A 17,939-nucleotide genomic window follows, 5' to 3' on the forward strand; every position below is an offset into this window, starting at 1 on the left:
TAACTGGAAGTTTGGCTACAGAAATCTTTTGAAGCCTTTGAGGATGAAAAGCTCAGAAGGCTGGATTATTTCAGAGCAAGGGGAAGTGAAGCCGATAAATGAGTTACAGGCACTATAGAAGAGAGGTGCTGTACAAGTGCAGTCATTTGGCCTTATAATGCATATGAAACCTGAGTACCTTTATGCTTCTGGCTAGGTAGCTAAATCCAAAAGAAGGACCTTCTGGGGTTCTTTAGTACAGTGATTTTGGAATACAAACTTGAGTTAGGCGGTGTATCGGTACAGTTTATGCTGGAATTTGTCAGAGTATGACGTAAAGGTATGATGAGATCCACAGGCCTTTTGTATACTTCCAGTTCTCCAGATCTGAAGCAAGCTGGAAGCCGCTTCAAACTGTGGCTTCGTGGATATCCAGCCTGGGGGCACAAGCATTTTTCAGACGATGGAACCTTCTTTGCAGTTGAAAAAATGTAATATCTGTACACATTGTGTCAGGAAACCAAATTTGATTAATTTTGACTTTTCTTTTTACTGAAAGTGTTCAAATGACTTGGTAATTTAAGACTAACAGTAACAAAGGATATGAAATAGATTAAAAATGTTCATTGTACAAATTGCAGAACAGAAAAATGTGTAAATTTGATTTAAATGTTTTTTTTTTCCAGGCTACCTTCCAGTTAAATAGTTGGAGTATGCTTTGGGCTTGTGGTTGGGTTTATGAGAACAAATGGAGATATTTTAATATGTTAGCTGTGTAGGTCCTTTTTCTCCGTCTGGCAGAGAAAAGGCAGTTCTGAAAGAGCTTGTTTTTCTCCATTGCTGGTAAAGAAATCCTGTTGTGACTCCTTCAATTGGATGCACCTGCACTGTAGACATCCACAGTTAGGTGAGATTAATTGCGCTTCTGTCATTTTCATTTTTAAAATTGTCCACAGTGGAGGTGGAAAGGAATAGTCTTAGCAGGGAAAAATCCTGGGTTCTTTCAGTGTGCCTACTGGAGTTGGGGATCAATTATGACCAATGATACTAACATAATTTTGAAGAAGGTTTTAGATCTATTACTTCATTTATTGCTGTAAGGTACAGTACCTCAAACAAGATACAGAACTCGCTTGTTAAATTTCGGAGGACAGAATAGCAGCCTGGCACTTGCTTTTTGCAGACTCATGTGGTTGTACATGAGGACAGGGCTTAAGTTGGGAGGAAGTTCATGACTACATTTAATGTGCTATCTCTTAAGTATACAAATGTACATTTTGCTGATAATTTTTTGTTTATTCTCTTGATTTGAAACCAGATCTTTCAGAAAAACTGTGAAGTCCTGCAGTTGTTATTCATACAGAAACATTATTTAGAATCATAGAACATTTTAAATGTACTTACTGTCTCTTTTTTAATGATAGTTCTTCTGTTAAGTAGGTTACCTCAGGTTACAGAGCTCCCCATGTTTCTCTTTCAGTTACAGTAGAAATGTGGCTACTATTTCAACAACTTCCTTTTTGCAAATAATTATTTAAATAGAGAAGAAAATTGTGAACTCTCTGAAGTAATCATGAGTTTTGTCACTAACTGAGGAGTCTGAGATTTGCGAATATGCGATTTGTTTGTTTTGTTGTTTTTTGTTTTGCCTTTTTTTTTTTAAACCAACTATGTAACAGAGGCTACGTTTTTGCTGTGTTGCTGGGAGATGCTGCTGGTTTTATTTATGGACTTGTGAAAAAGATCTTGTGCAGGACTTGGCTGAAAAAGTGTTTATGCTATAAAAAGTATAGGTAAATAAAATAGTTGAGAGGAGGAATTTCTGAAAATAAGGTAGACAGAAAGGCCTAGTAAAATAGAACATGAGCAGAGTAGGTGTGGATGCTTGATCCAGATCTTCAGAGTTCTGCCACACCAGAGTTCTTGTGGTAGCTGGATGCTTTTGGTGGGGAGCTCCCACAGTTCTAAGTATCCAGAAAACTTTCGTGAATAAAGACACTTCCTTAGGCTCGCATAAACCGTTGCTGAATTGTTTGCGTTCAATCTGAGTAGTAGCACTTGGATGTAGGTGTTAGAGAGTTCATCTGGCTCCATATGTAAGACAGCAGAGAACCCACAGTTGAGGCCATGGGAGGGAGAGGGAGAAAGGAGGAGTCTTGCTCCCTTCCCACTGCCCTCCCGGTAGGAGAAGAGTCTGGTGAATCTTGCACTTCCTCAGACCGGAGTCAGTCAACTTACAGGAAATCAGCTGTCCTTGGTTTCACTGATCATGGTAGTACATATTTATTAGCTTTGTGAAATTTTTAAAAGTCGGGTTAGACTGCCTGGGCAGGGAAGCTGCCACGCTTTTCTGTCTCACTTAGAAGCCCTTGCCTCTCGTTTGAAAAACCCAGATGTTTTCCAGATAGTGCTTTGACCCTGACAGCAGGGTTAGCTGGGAGTAGTGTCACTGAGCAGGAGTTCTTTATGGAGGGAAGTTGAGAAGTGCCAGTACATGTGACACCAGGGATGGTCAGCGGTACCCAGCTGTCGTCTGAACCGTAGCGCAAGCCTTGCTTGTTCTAAGGAAGGGCCACCTTGGCTACGTTACTGACAGTAGAAATAGGAGCTTTGGTGAAGCAGGTCATTGCTGTTGGCAGATGTTTCACCTGTAACTGTTCTGCTCTGGAACATGCCAGGGTTCAGCTTTCTGCTCATGGTAACACCTAGTCTGCTTATCATTTTTAGAGCTTGCAATCCTTTTAATATGAGACAATAAGAACAAATGCACAATGTGTTCCTACTCATTAGCTTTTCATTTAAAGAATGAAATACTGTAAATATATATTTAAATAATACACATCGAAAATCCAGCATTTAGCTGTGATTTTAAATGTGACTGTTGTTTAATGCCAGGGAGTGTTTTGGCATATTCAGAGCTTTGCATTCGCTTTCCTTTTTTAAATCCTTCCTCACCTTGTTTGACCTCTGTGACTACTCTCACGCAATTAATGGCACTTCTCCTCCCCCCCTGCTTTTTCCTCTCTCTTTGGTTGTTCCAGTGGCTTTTCCCTGAAGGAGGTCCTCCTTGTCATTCTTTTCCTTGCTCTGTTGAGATTGTGATGGCTCCTTGTTGGCCTTATCTCTCATTTGGTATTTCTGGGCAGTCCAATCCATCCTCATGATTTTATCTGCTGCTGTAGCAAAGCTGATTCAGCTATGTTTTGCCCCATCTCGTTTGTGTCTCCTGTTTGCTGTGCCACCCCTTGGGTGGAATATGGCCAAAATTCAATTCCCTATCATATCGATACACAAAATTCCTGAAGTTCAATCACCACTTATCCTATTTTTTGTCACTGTTGAGAGCACTTACCATTTGCTAAGACTGTAACGCGCGACAGTCATTTCAACGTGTTTTCCCTAAATCATTATCGTCCTATATTGCTGTCCTGGAATCCTTTTCTTCCACTATAAAACGTATGAGCTTCTGGTGCTTATCTTCAGTGCCACTCACAGCCCTCTTTGCCCTATCATTTCTCATTCCTGAAATTTTCCTGTTCTTCTGACAGTGCCATTCTCAAAACTTGCTTTGCCCGTTGTTCTTGTATTGCTCTTTATCAGCTGCTGTTTAGATGTGGCACTGACTTCTCAGAAGTGACCTTTGCTTCTCCTTGAAACCTTAAAATCTCCATCCATGATGGCACTTCTTTTGTCTGTGGTGCAGCATGGAGCTGCTGTGAACATGAAGGCATCAGAGGTCCATGGACCTTTGAGTACGGGTAAAATATGTGTTGGGGTGAGTTCAGAGGTCCCAGGCTCCAGGGAATCAGGCGAGCAAAGGCGTCTCAGCTCCTCCAGCACTGCCTTGGTGCCCGCACCGCAGAGCAGAATCCCTAGCTGGCTGGCTCTGGCGGTGCAGTTAGATCGGATGGGAAGGGGCATTCAGGTGATTTGTAAGTTTAATGAAGGAACGGGTACCTGCGCTTACTCTGTCATCCCCAAGCCCCACTGACCTCTTGTTCAGTAAGCTTTAGTACTGTCGCAGGACTTGATAAATCATTTTTGCATCATGAGCACAGATGATTCAAATGAGAATATGGGAAAGGAACAGGTCATTGAATAAAATATGTAATTTTAATTGTTTATTCACAAGTGGAAATTAACTTTCAGAAATAGTGATAATTATTTCAGGGTAATTTTTATGTGACTAAATTAACACTGTTACTCCTTTCTCTGTACCCTGAGTTCACAGCTTTTACATTTAACTCAATAGCACTAGTGTAGCCACATAGAGGAATTATGTGGTTTGCCTCCTTTATTAGCATAGGTAGAGTGTTTCATAAAGAGCAACAACTAAGTGATCATACCAAAAGTCACACAAAGCTTTCACAGCTCTCTACGGAAGTTAAAAGCAGAGATACAGTTTGATACAGACCGTGAATATGTATGGTAAGTCTATGTTAAATGGGGAGATGCAGAAACTGGGTAGATGCTTCACAAGTTTGCATGCTTTAGACTCTGAAATCTAGAATGATGGGAAAGGCAAGGTGACGATCGGGGCCACCTGCCTACCCAGGTAGGTTCCCACCTCCCTCTGCATGCAGTTAAACACAGATGTGGTTTCCAGTTGCTTTCCACTGCTTCTCCAGATGTTTGTACAGCTATATATTCTGTATAGCAACACTATATTTGAAGAACAGTCACATCTCATTGTTTAAGTAAGTGATTTTCCTATTTTCCTACTCAACATAATTTTGCACATCTTAGCATGATAATTCAGTCAACTGGTGTCTCTTTATATGAATGAAAAAATTGCTTTGTTACTAAGTCTTTGTGAAATGGATTAAGGCTGTAGATATTCCTGGTGAAGCACAAAATGTATATGAAACATTTCAACTCTGACCCTTGGTTTGTGCGGTAATCTTTAGGCCAAGTCTTCAAATTCATTTTGGCTGGAACACTTTAAATACTGTACTATTAAATTTGTTGGAATACTTCTTATTTTAGTAACTGTTTTTTTATGTGAGCTGGCATTGATGCTCTGAAAGTCCGATAGCAGTTTCAGAGTGTGTGTTCTTTGTCTTCCTGCGACACAGCAAAGATCCTAGTAGTTATTTTTATGTTGCTTTGTTGTGGAGGAGAATCTTACATTGTTTGTGAAACTGAAGGCAGAACAACGGGTGAGTGTGCTGATGGAGATGAATGAGGAGCAATATCATATATGTCTGTAGTGTAAACATCAGCTGGTCGGATTTTTTTTTTAAATGCCCAGTGATTCTGATTCCTGTTCCGGTTGTCTTGACACTGCCTGCAAACTGAATTCATCTTCCTTAATGTTAGTATGTTAGAGTGCGTGAAGGTGAGAGGGAGGGAGAGCAAGACCTACTGATTCAGCCAAGCCCAGCATCCCAGGTCTCTGCCCCTAGCCCCTGTTTTCAAGCTGTCTTGGCTCTGCTTGCGACTGTATTCATGTACTTTGTACACTGCATTAAAGTTTGATAGTCTTAGCTTGTATTGAGAAAATGGCGATGTAAACCGTCCTGTTTAGAGGCTATGGGTGTCACGTGGAAATACTGCTGCTCTGCCTCCAGTTCTGCGTGCTCTGCGGCCGTCTGGAGTTATTGTGGTCGCTGCAAGCACAGGACTTCAAAGGCTGGCTGAACGGTTTGCCAAGGCAGCGCTATTCTGGGTCATCTTTTCTTCTCTCAGGACCTTTCCATGGATTTCTTGGAATGTTTCCCCCTGCTGTTTCTCCAAGGAAGAATGTAAAAAGTGAAGCAGGACTTGATCAAAAGACAGATACATAGAGTCAGTGTAAATCTCCACTGGCTTCTGGGTGCTTGGGGAAGATGACTGCAGTTTTCTCAGTGCAGTGCTGCTCATTGCTGTGACCAGAGTTTGCACCGGGCTGATGAAGTAGGCTTTAGTCTCATAAGCCTTTTGCTCTCTGGTTAGGCATATCTTTCCAGTGTGGGATTTCTGTTAAAATTTTGCTTCAACATTTTAAAATGTATAAGCTGTCATCTGGTGTTGTAGAAACCCATTTTTAATTTGTATCGAAACTTGCTGATCTCTCACTTAAAAAAAGAAAAACATTTTACATTCTGGCTGAGGTGGTGATGTAAAAAGGTGATACAGCCACAAGTCAAGAGGTGCTGTGATATGCCTCGCAGCAGCGTGAGCTCTACAGAGAGACTTTTTCGGTCTGCATATAGGTTTTATGTGTCTAGATAGCTGGATGTGACGTTTTCACCTGGGTCTTCTCTCTCATATGAAAGGTGGAAATCAAACAAGACTGAAAACAGAATCAAACTGGAGAACAAGTATTTTTCAGTGATGCTTACTGCCATCTGCAGAGTTCTGCTTAGTTGAGCTCTTGGTAATGGTGTTAACCATCTGTCCTGCTACAAGGCTTGAGGGAGAAAGCTGTGCAAAAGGAAATGCAGGAGAATGTCACTGAGCTTTAGAAATTTTGTTCACAGGATATCGTGCTAGTGCAGTACTTACCCAGGAGTGATCGTCTTGTCAGAAACGAAACAGACGTGGAGATCTGTAGTGCTGCGTAGGACGTGTTTTCTACATGACTTGAGTTAATCAGCATTGGCTAATTACTTTTTTTTTAAAAGCCTAAATAACAAAGTTGAATGCTGTATCCACTTTTTGTTTTCCTCAACTGGAACAGGCCTATAGGTAAATGCTGTTATCTCTTTATTTCATTGTATTTCTCCTCTGTTTGTGTCAGTGATTGGTTCCTTGTTGTGTACTTCAGCTATAAATTTTCAGGGGCTGGTATCCTTGTTTGATTTGGGTTTCTAAACCTTTTGGAGAACTCATTGCTGGGACTGGAAGACACTAGAAAAATTCTTCTTGAGCTTGTATCATGTGGCATTTCTGATTAGGCATGAGTTAGCTGCTCACTAATTTAGGTGTCATTAATTTGTATTCCTACAAATCACATCAGAAGTGTAGCTCTTGTTCCAGTAGTTGAAGATATACATAGCATCTTCTGTGGAGGATGGTAAATGCATAAACGCTCTGCAGGTTTGTCCATAGCTGAGTTATCCCCACGTGTTTCAGGCATAGGCCAGCTGAACTCTTCATCCTGCTTCAAGCATGGATAGAAAGTAGTGGCAGAAAAAAAGTCCACGTGAGAATATGATGAGTGCAGTTTCTTATTGAGCCAGATGGGTGTGCAATTAGCAAGTTTTTGAATATTTTCAGGGCACAAAGCATTTATTTACTGCCTGTTGTGGTGTCATGTTTGCCTGCATTTGTAGGGTTGAGGTGCGGTGCATTACAGAACATCACAAGCCTAAATGGTGAGCCAGTCACTCTCACACTTTAGATTTCTTGTGTGGTTTTGTCTGCATGTGGTCTTTATTTTGATTTTTGAGGTGGTCATAGCTCTGTCAAAGTCCATGGGAGTTTTATGGTTGTTCCTTCATTTGCCATTAGGATTAAACTATGACCTCTAAAAATGTCAAAAAGTCTTACTTTGTTTCTAGCAAACTATGGTGGTAACAGAGAACAATAGTATGTGTTATGCCTTCTGTCTTTCTGTTTAGGCAAATATCTCTGAGATGAGTCTGTATCAGTCTGGATTATGGATGTTGATGTTACAGTCAAACAAGTCTGACAGTGACACTGCCATGCATGATCCGATATACCTGGGAAGCAGCTAGTTAGGAAACTGGGAAGACCGGAGCGCAAATTCATGCTCCCAGGTACAGCCGTTTTAGTGCAGTTACCCAAAGTAGCTTGCTGGAGAGTGTCCGGAGTACGACAGCGGGAGACTGGGGTCTTCCTTGGGGCCGGGAGCTCCCTGAGCTCCAGAGAAGTCGTCTTCTCCAGTTAATTGTCGGAGTTCTGCTTGATCTCTGTCTTGCATGGACTCAGGGAAACTGTGTTTGTTTGCATACGGAATTGGGTCTTTTGTTTAAGAAACAATACATAAACTACTAGTGTGTGTACAGCTGGAGGGGGCGTTGCAGCTAATGTTATCATTTTATTGTTGACGCTATATTTGAGTCCTGATAAGCCCATCTAATCAACGAACAGCTTGTTTTGGGGATGCAAGTCTAAAGGCTGCATTTCATTTTACAGCAGGGTAGTAATGTATCTTGCAGGTTGAGCATTTTACAAGAGCTGATGGCAGAGCAAATACAACAGTTTATATGTGACTAAAGACTTTTTTTTTAATTTTGCAAGCCTTTTAATTTTATTGCAAGTATACTGCTAACATATCAAAGCAATTAATTTCAGTTTTTGTTATCTGTTCTATCCATTTTAATAAATAGACATATCAAACAGATTAGATATCTAGTTATGAAGAATTGCAGAGTTTCAAAGATAAGTATGGTTCCAGATCACAACGTTTAAAATTTTGTAGTATTTTAAGTCTGCTCTCCACAAATTAATCTGCAGTATTGCTTCACTTGCAAGGCCGGGAAGCTGCTGAAGGGGGTCGCCAGAGTTGTGGGAACAAACGTGCATTAAGTAAAACGCAGAGGAAAGGATGGTATCTTCGGATTCTGTTTGCAGCTGTTGCAGTCAAGACAACTTCACTGGGAAGCCCACTTAAGGGATGACTGAATAATGCAAAATAAAATGCTGAAGTTACCCAGTTTCTTTTCAGTATCTGACATTTTTAGTATGCTTTTTCCTGCAGCTCTTATAAAATTCAGCAATTCCCAGTCTGTCATCAAATTTAGTTCACATTCTGCCTATGAATTACACTGCTCTTTTTTTTTAAAGAACATCTTTTCAGAAAACATTTGCGTTTTTGCAGCTGAACGCATACCCATAGAAATGATTTGACAAGTAGAATTTGCAATGCTATTTTGTGAAAGACAGAGAAATGTAAGTACTCTGTTTGAAAAATGTATCAGAGATCCTAAACGTTGACTGTTTTTATGTCATGAAGGCTGAACCCTAATGACATAGAAGCCAATGGGGGTTTTACTTAGTAAAGGTTAGCTGTTAACTTCAGCGAGGTCTGAGTTTGGTCTATTTGACTGTAACTCCAGGAACAATACATAATTTCCAGTTCATCCTCACCTCTTGATGCGTGTAGTCCACTGTTTCACAAACGTAGAGCATGAAGGGGCATCAGATTTTAGAATAAATGGGCAAAACTTCTATCCTGATTTATCCTTGTAATCAGGCCAACTGTACGTGATCTTTCACCCCAGCATATAAGAAACCTGATTCTTTTTAGAGGAGGGGAACCTGAATTGGAGATACTTAAATTCTTCACAGAGTAATTGGAGCAACCAGAAAAACAAAGAGAAGACCTAAACTGAGGTTCATATTTCATTGCTATTTAAATTAACAATGCAAAGCACAGGATAGTAGTAAATTTGAATTGCTTCCAGAACCATGTGCATATATGATCTGACATGAGGTACAAAATGAAGCTTTGTAAGAGCTGATGGCTTGCCTGATAGGAGAACGCAAAAGAGGAGCCATGCTTTTGAAAGAACCTTGCCATATCAATGCAGACCTTGTCGGAGGAGGCAGTAATTGAGTGGGATGCATTTTCTGAAATAAGATGGGTCAGATGGTGCCAATTGCCAAACATTTCTATTTGTGAGGGTAGCAGGTGATTGTGAGACACACTGGGGAAGCGCAGAGTTTCTCCTCACCAGTGTCCTTCTCAGACAGCAGCTGGTAGTGGGTGCCTTGGTAGACGTAGGAGAGAGATCCAGTAGTACTTTTCCCATCCTTGGGTGATTTGTGGCTAAAAGTAGTGCAAACAGTGATGAGAATACCAGCTTTTCTTATAGGGTTTAAACTTAAATAATAAATATGTTGCGTGTGAGTGCTTTCTGTTAGATTTCTCTGGTTGCTGATGGATGTTTTTCTTGCATAACCTAACTTCCTCTGTGGCACTGCATCAGTTCCAGATTTCAGACATATGGGAGTAACATATTAAGAAAGGAGCACTTTGTGCCTGAACTTTCTCTCTGAAAAGCTGCATTTGTATGTATGCAATGGTAGCATCATTCATGCCCCTTTGTGTGTGCATGGAGCACGTCAGTGGTAGTTGAAACTTCACATCTGTGAGCCAGGTGAGTTGGAATTGAAGCTTGTCGTGGAGGAGGAAGTGATGGCAATAAAGCAGTAAGTGGGGAAGAAAATGAAGGCATTTTGCCTGAATGAAATAAGACCTTCAAGGAGGGTTTTAAGTTTTTCATCGTTTTTAGGAAGTGAGCCTCAATTAGGCAGTGCATTTTGAGAGTTTCTGCCTCACTTAATGAATGCCTAACAGCATTGATTTTTGCTTGCATTTCTTAAACAGTAGGCTATATCCTCTGTGAAATAATCCTTGTCTGTCCTGCTGCCTCTTGATTTTTCTTTTTTTTTGACTGTTCTTCCAACAGGTTGAAACACCATCATTATGTCTATCCTGAATTCTCTTATCCAGATTTCACTGTCTAGACTCATAAACTACATATATATTTAATTCTTACTTCTCGCATATGGACCATGTCTCTCCCTTGCTCCATGCCCTTACTATCTTTCTTCCTCTGTATTGTCTAGACTGTGCACCTTACCAGTCTGCCTCCACTTATCCTCTAATTTTGTATTTGGCTGACAAGGCCTTCATTCAGTCCTCCTAAAAAAAAGAAGTAATGTGATGCTGTCTCCAAGGCAAACTCCTGCAAACTGCTAGCGTTATTCCCCAAGCTGTCCTGATACATGGATGCAAGCAGGGACATAAACAAGAAATGTTAGAGTTCTGATTTCGTAAATCCAAGGGGAAGCTGATCAAATTTTAAAAATGGCAGAGGTGGTGAAATACAAAATGTTGCTTTTAAGCTTGACAAACATCTTCTGCTCTTCAAGAAGAGCGGATTTAAGAATAGCAGCATTATATATTAAAATGCATGAAGCATTCTTTTGTAAAAGAATGTAAAGCACTATCTGTAGCAAAATATGCTCTGTTAGAGGAAGCAAATACCTAAGAAAAAGCTGGGTTGTCGGGTGAGCTTACACTGAGAAAAATGTCATATTTACCCAGGACTTTTAGGGGTGAAGATAACAAGAACTTAGTTGAGATCCTTTAGTTGAGAAGCTAATCTTTCAAGACACACACAAAATGTATGTTGCTATTCTAGTTCTGTGTGACTAAATTATTAAGTATTTTGAGGGGGTCTGGGTTTGGTGTGTGTTTTTTATGTTTTTTTTGTTTGTATATTTTTTTTTTTTTGAGGGGCAGTAAGGTTAGAAACTGTTGAACTGTTGTTCCCCATTTTCCTGTCGTTCTTCTTGTACAAGAAATGACCCCACAAAAGCAGGTCCGGGAACTGTAAGGCTTGCAGGCTCAGTGTTTATCTTGGCTATTGTTGTGGGGTTGAATGTGCAGAAATCCCCATAGGAGGATTTTTTTTTAGCATTTCTACAAGACCCTCACCATAGCTGTCATATTGTTAGAAACATGGATGCTAATTCAGCCTTGATATTTTTGTGGCAGGAAGGTTGTATATTTTTTATTATTATTGGAAGTCATTGCCAAAGTATGTAGGATTTTATATGCTGTAAGTCTTAATGAAAATTTGATGTGGTTGCACACAGTTCATAGCATAGGTCTGTAGTTGTACACTTTACTGTGTATAAGAGTTTTGTTTTGTTTTATTAATTTGTGAGTTTATCTTAATTTAGAATACTACATAGGATTGAGGATAGTCCCGGTTCTTCGTAACAGGTAGCTTTCGCTGAATTGTTGTTTCAGACAGTCAAAACTGATATATGAGGCCTACAGGTAGGGGTAGTTTAGACCTAGCTGTAATTAAGAATGCCCACTAATTATAAGCAATGTGGTAGATTACCTGTTAGTGAGGTTATTCAACCATTGCCTGTGGAAAACCCAGTAGTTTAAGCTTTCCGAACTAGACTTGTTTGAGCTGATATTTTACCTTCCTAGAGAGTGTTTCAGGTTGTGATATGTTTGTTGGATGTCCCCTGGTTCTTAATTAATGAACAAGAATGAATAATTGGAACAGACATGGAAGGCCTGTGAGAAGTTAAGGTCAAGTTTGCAGCAGCAGAGAGCAAGGCCTCCTAGATAAGGCGTTTCAGCACTGACTGGAGAAATAGATTTGTCCCATATTTCTTAGATAGTTTTGCGATTCTGGGTGAGTGCCATAACACAAATCTTTTCCTAAGAGACCGTGACATTGCTCGTGCTCTGTTTTCTGAGTGTGGTGTTTGAGGCACCAGGGTCTAGTTTGGAGAAGGAATATTGGGAATGCCAGAAGAAAACCTTTTGTGAAATGGATTTTGTCTTCAGGGTTTGAAAAACGGCAAATGAATCACAGAATCACAGAGTGTTCGGGGTTGGAAGGGACCTCTGTGGGTCATCTAGTCCAACCACCCTGCCGAAGCAGGGTCACCTACAGCAGGCTGCACAGGACCTTCTCCAGGTGGGTCTTGAATATCTCGAGAGAAGGAGACTCCACAACCTCCCTGGGCAGCCTGGTCCAGTGCTCCGTCACCCTCAGAGGGAAGAAGTTCTTCCTCATGTTCAGACGGAGCTTCCTGTGCTTCAGTTTGTGCCCATTGTCCCTTGTCCTATCACTGGGCACCACTGAAAAGAGCTTGGCCCCATCCTCCTGACACCCACCCTTCAGATATTTGTAGGCATTTATAAGGTCCCCTCTCAGCCTTCTCTTCTTCAGGCTGAACAAGCCCAGTTCCCTCAACCTCTCCTTGTAGGGGAGATGCTCCAGTCCCCTCATCATCCTTGTAGCCCTCCGCTGGACTCTCTCCAGTAGCTCCTCATCTTTCTTGAAGTGTGGAGCCCAGAACTGGACACAGTACTCCAGATGGATGAAGAGTTAGAATGTACCCAGGATGAAGAGTTAGAATGTACCCTCAGCAAGTTTGCTGACGACACCAAACTGGGAGGTGTGGTAGATACACCAGAAGGCTGTGCTGCCATTCAGCGTGACCTGGATAGGCTGGAAAGCTGGGCAGAGAGGAACCTGATGAGGTTCAACAAGGGCAAGTGCAGGGTCCTGCACCTGGGGAGGAACAACCTCATGCACCAGTACAGGCTTGGGGTGGACCTGCTGGAGAGCAGCTCTGCGGAGAGGGACCTGGGTGTCCTGGTGGATGACAGGTTAACCATGAGCCAGCAGTGTGCCCTGGCTGCCAAGAAAGCCAATGGGATCCTGGGGTGCATCAAGAAGAGTGTGGCCAGCAGGACGAGGGAGGTTCTCCTTCCCCTCTACACTGCCCTGGTGAGGCCTCATCTGGAGTACTGTGTCCAGTTCTGGGCTCCCCAGTTCAAGAAAGATGAAGAGCTACTTGAGAGAGTCCAGTGGAGGGCTACGAGGATGGTAAGGGGACTGGAGCATCTCCCCTACGAGGAGAGGTTGAGGGAACTGGGCTTGTTCAGCCTGAAGAAGAGAAGGCTGCGAGGGGACCTTATAAATGCCTACAAATATCTGAAGGGTGGGTGTCAGGAGGATGGGGCCAAGCTCTTTTCAGTGGTGCCCAGTGACAGGACAAGGGGCAATGGGCACAGACTGAAGCACAGGAAGTTCCATCTGAACATGAGGAAGAACTTCTTCCCTCTGAGGCTGACGGAGCACTGGAACAGGCTGCCCGGGGAGCTTGTGGAGTCTCCTTCTCTGGAGATATTCAAGACCCTCCTGGACAAGGTCCTGTGCAGCCTGCTGTAGGTGACCCTGCTTCGGCAGGGGGGTTGGACTAGATGACCCACAGAGGTCCCTTCCAACCCCTACTATTCTGTGATTCTGTGATTCTGTGATTCTGTGGGGCCTCACTAGGGCAGTGTAGAGGGGAAGGAGAACCTCCCTCGACCTGCTGGCCACACTCTTCTTGATGCATCCCAGGATCCCATTGGCCTTCTTGCTGCCAGGGCACACTGCTGGCTCATGGTTAACCTGTCGTCCACCAGGACACCCAGGTCCCTCTCCACAGAGCTGCTCTCCAGTAGGTCCACCCCAAGCCTGTACTGGTTCATGGGGTTATTCATCCCTAGGTGCAGGACCCTGCACTTGCCCTTGTGGAACTTCATCAGGTTCTTCTGCGCCCAGCTTTGGAGCCTGTCCAGGTCTCGCTGAATGGCAGCACAACCTTCTGGTGTATCTACCACACCTCCCAGTTTGGTGCCATCAGCAAACTTGCTGAGGGTACATTCTAACTCTTCATCCAGGTCATTGATGAAGAAGTTGAACAAGACTGGGCCCAGTACTGACCCCTGAGGGACACCACTAGTTACCAGCCTTATGAATATGTTTCGTGCTCTGTATTCAACAACAATATGAAATGTATTATTGAATAACTATTCCTTAAAGGAGTAGCATTCCTTCTATACAGTAGATTCATAAAAATAATAAATGATCTTTTAATTAAATACCATAATGTATATTCCTAAGAAGGTTGTATTAAGGTTTCACAGCCAGTTTTAACTCCACTTTTGAATGCTTCACTTTGCAACCTTAATAATGCTCTTTTTAACACAGCTTTTTGAGTTTAATATAAATGGGTATTGTAAATAGAAATGATACCTGCAGAAAAATTTGTGCCTTTCTACATGAGTAAGGAATACTGCTTAACAGGGTAGAAGAACCTGTTGCCTGTCTAGCCATTCATGTAGGCAAACAAGTATGAGCAGAGAAGCAAATGTAGTTTAGCAATGCAAAAAGTTGCCTGAGAAATGGAGATTTCTTTTGCCAGTCTGTTACTAGGTGGAGGAAATGCACCTAGAAAACCGAGGGGTCTTGTCCTCTTGTGCTGTTGTCTTTCCTCAGTCAGCGTGGAGGCAAGCGCGCTGTTCTGCTCGTGTGGCCTGGTGGCGTCCAGCGCGATTGCTCGGGGATGATGTCGGGTTGCCTGCAGGCAGAGGACCTCAGGGGCTGCTTCCCGGGCGTCACTGCTACTTGCTGCCTTTGGTGTAACGCTGATGGGAAACCCGTCCTCTTGAGAAACCACTCTAGGCTGCAGACACCGCAGTCCGTGGAAGCCATAGGGTTTCCTGGAACAGGGCATTGGTGTTAGAAGGATGTGGTCCCTGATTTTGTCCTTGGGATTGAGGAATCACAAGAACACGCCGTGAGATACCTTAGTTGTGGCAAGTGTTTTTTAAGTCCAGATTTTCTCATCTGGAGCCTCTTCAGATGCTGCGGTGTTGTAGTGCAGGTTCATGCAGTAGGTGTCAATCTATTAAGACTGGAGACATCTTGTTGCCTGTTTCCAGGCATATAAAGCACAAGAGACTTTCAGTTTGTGTGGCTGATACATCAGAATACTGTCTGCAATCTGTGTGTCTGCAATAGCAGGTAAAAGCAGAGAAGCTCAAGTTGATTAATTAACCACGAGGGTTTATTGTGATGATCTACAGAAGTAGGAAGATGTGTTTTCTTTCTGCAGCTCCTGCCTCACCTGTGTTCTTAAATTACCTTGGCTTAACCGGCACTGCTGCTGCTCACTTCGTGGTGACGCTCTTTCCTTGCTACTCACTGCTGGTAGAGGAAAAAAAAAATACACTTCCTGGTTTGAAAAGCTCAACGTTTCTACTCAGATGTGTATTAATGCACCTACAAGTTGAAAACAAACAGTCACAGGTGCTTCATTTACTGCTTCTTGGGAGTGAAATCCAGAGGGCTAGCAGGTTTGCTTGCTGTTACAGCAGATGGGCTGTTTGCTCCCATTTTTTTAAAAAGGGGAGTTGCTACCTTCTGTCAGCTGGAAGAAGCCCTGGTCTCTCCTTGGCTCTCCTTTCCCTGGAAAGAAAAGAAACTCTGAAGTTTTGGAGGAAAGAATGAGACAGTTTGTGGAAGATGAAAAGGACCGGAGGGCCAGGCTGGTGGAAGTAATGTGCTGCATGGGTCAGTAACGCGGGCTGGCAGGGTGGCCGGGCTGCCTTCGGGAGGGAGCACGGCTCTCCGTGGGGGAAGCTCTCTCAGCAGGCTCTCCGGGGGTTTCCTTCCTTAGTTTGGTGTTTCTTTTGGAGCAAGCTGCCAGTTTTCTACTTCGCTTGGGGAAGTTGATTGGGTATGTTCTGCTCTGAGCTCCAGCACACTGAATACTGTTGCGCTAGGTTTTCCTCCTAGCGTGCGTTTGCTTCTCTGGAAGCCTTTGGTTTTTTGATTAAAAATCACAAGTGTGCTGTCTGGGTTTTTTGTTGTTGTTTTGTTTTGTGTTTTCTTTAGCCCTGGTGTTTTTCACAACATGACAGGTGACAGCTTTCATCCATGTTACCCATTTGTGTATGTCAGGTATAGTTTTTCAGTGAGTGTATGTGTAATGTATGCATATATAAAAGGAACATGGACAGTAAGCATCACTTCTTTTATGTATGTCCGCATTTTGATTCAAAACAGTTGAATAATAGTCACTGCATGTTCTAACAAGATCCAAGGAAGTGGATTTTTTAGCTTTCTTTTTTTTTCACTGTGTTGCAGTAGCATTTCCTAAAGTGTAAACTTTGTGGTAGTTGGTCAAAACTAGCTGAGGTTACCCTAGGAAAAAAGACACATTGTACACTTGTGGGCTGGAATATTAATTTCTCAGTTCTGAAAACTTGTGTTCCTTTGAAAACAGCTACCACAATGGAACAGTTACGAGTGAAAGTATTTCTGGACTTCTTTTACTTCTGAGATTTTCTGTTCTCTGTGTTTACCAAACCAGAGTTTCCACCTTATTAGGATAAGTTACTGATGTTGGAAATGCTGTCTCGCTAGATGAAGGCTATAGCAAAAGGTTTTCTAAATCTGCCAGATTTTTTTCTCCAGTACTTCTGCTTTGCTCTTTCGTTTGTCTCTTAATCCCCTTTTTTGGGTCCTCAACTAGAATAAGAGACACTGAAGCTGTGAGGAGGGGAAAAAGGCATTGAGGGAACAGCCGCTATTCCGTACAGAGCTGACTGTACACGCACTACACATACTGCCCTAAGAGCTCATCGCCACAGAGAGCTGTGGCTGCGAAAGTTTCAAGTGTGTTAAAAAAGGATTGGAAAAAATGCATCTATGACTCTTAAATGCGAAGGTACGAACAAGCACGTAGAGTCTGTGAGTCATGTGAGGGAGGAGTATACAAAGGCTTCACAGGCTCTTGCTTGTCTTAGTTTTTGCATTTGTTCCCAAATTTCTCACTACTGTTAGGACTAGCGTAGGACCCAGCATCAATTCTTGGGTGATCTTGTGCTGTTTTGAAAGACCCGAGGGTCTCACCAGAGACTGAAACTCCACAAAGATGGTCCTTCCATGATTATTTCTTTCCTCTACTACTGCTGTTACCTTTGACCAGTCTGAAACCAGTGGTTTTTTATGTAAAATACCAGGTCTGATTCAGTCTTCTAGTCATGGCGGTAGCTGCTGAGGGGGCCTTGTTTTGCTACCTGAGCTGATTGCTCATTCTCAGCCACACTGCAAATCGCCTGAGTCAATGAAACAGCTGCAGCTTTGTTGTACGAGGTCTTAAGGGAGCTTGCTATTTTAGGCTTGCACAGATGGCCCCGGTCCTAATGCACCGCAGCTCCTGCTCCAGGGAGCTCTGGGACCGTGAGTGGGCTCCGTAGCAGCTGTAATGGCTCGTGACCATGCATAGGTTTGTGGAGATAACTGGGGCAGGAGTGGCAGTTGGTGTTTCTCTAACGTGGCTCTGTAGAACACATGTACATGCTTCCTGTGCATCCGTAAGCGGGGTGCTTCCTTACCCGGGGTCTGTTGCTGTGACTGTTTCTTCTCAGTATTTGTGGGCAGTTGTCGATGCTAACTGCCACGCTGGGGAGTGAACTGCTGGCAGTCGCTGGGTCCCGTATCTGGGTTAGCGGACATCCCTGTTTATATTACAGAGGATTAAAAGAGAGAGAGTGCTTTCTCTGTCTGACGCTGTAGCTCATCCTGGCATGTTGAAACAAGGGTGACATTCCAGTTGAAAAGCATAGTGATAAAAAAGCCAGCTTTCATATAGTAAGGGATTTTCTGTTAGTAAACACTTTAATAATT

The 17,939-nt window shown here is 42.7% G+C and overlaps 1 protein-coding gene across 19 annotated transcripts in view; it reads left to right on the forward strand.

The window, feature by feature from the left end:
• Nucleotides 1–17,939, forward strand: part of DST (dystonin) — a 310,440-nt gene that overhangs the window by 79,478 nt on the left and 213,023 nt on the right. The gene's annotated exons all lie outside the window — the stretch shown is intronic.

The sequence above is a fragment of the Opisthocomus hoazin genome, chromosome 2 (assembly GCF_030867145.1).
Source record: "Opisthocomus hoazin isolate bOpiHoa1 chromosome 2, bOpiHoa1.hap1, whole genome shotgun sequence".
Lineage (NCBI taxonomy): Eukaryota > Metazoa > Chordata > Aves > Opisthocomiformes > Opisthocomidae > Opisthocomus > Opisthocomus hoazin.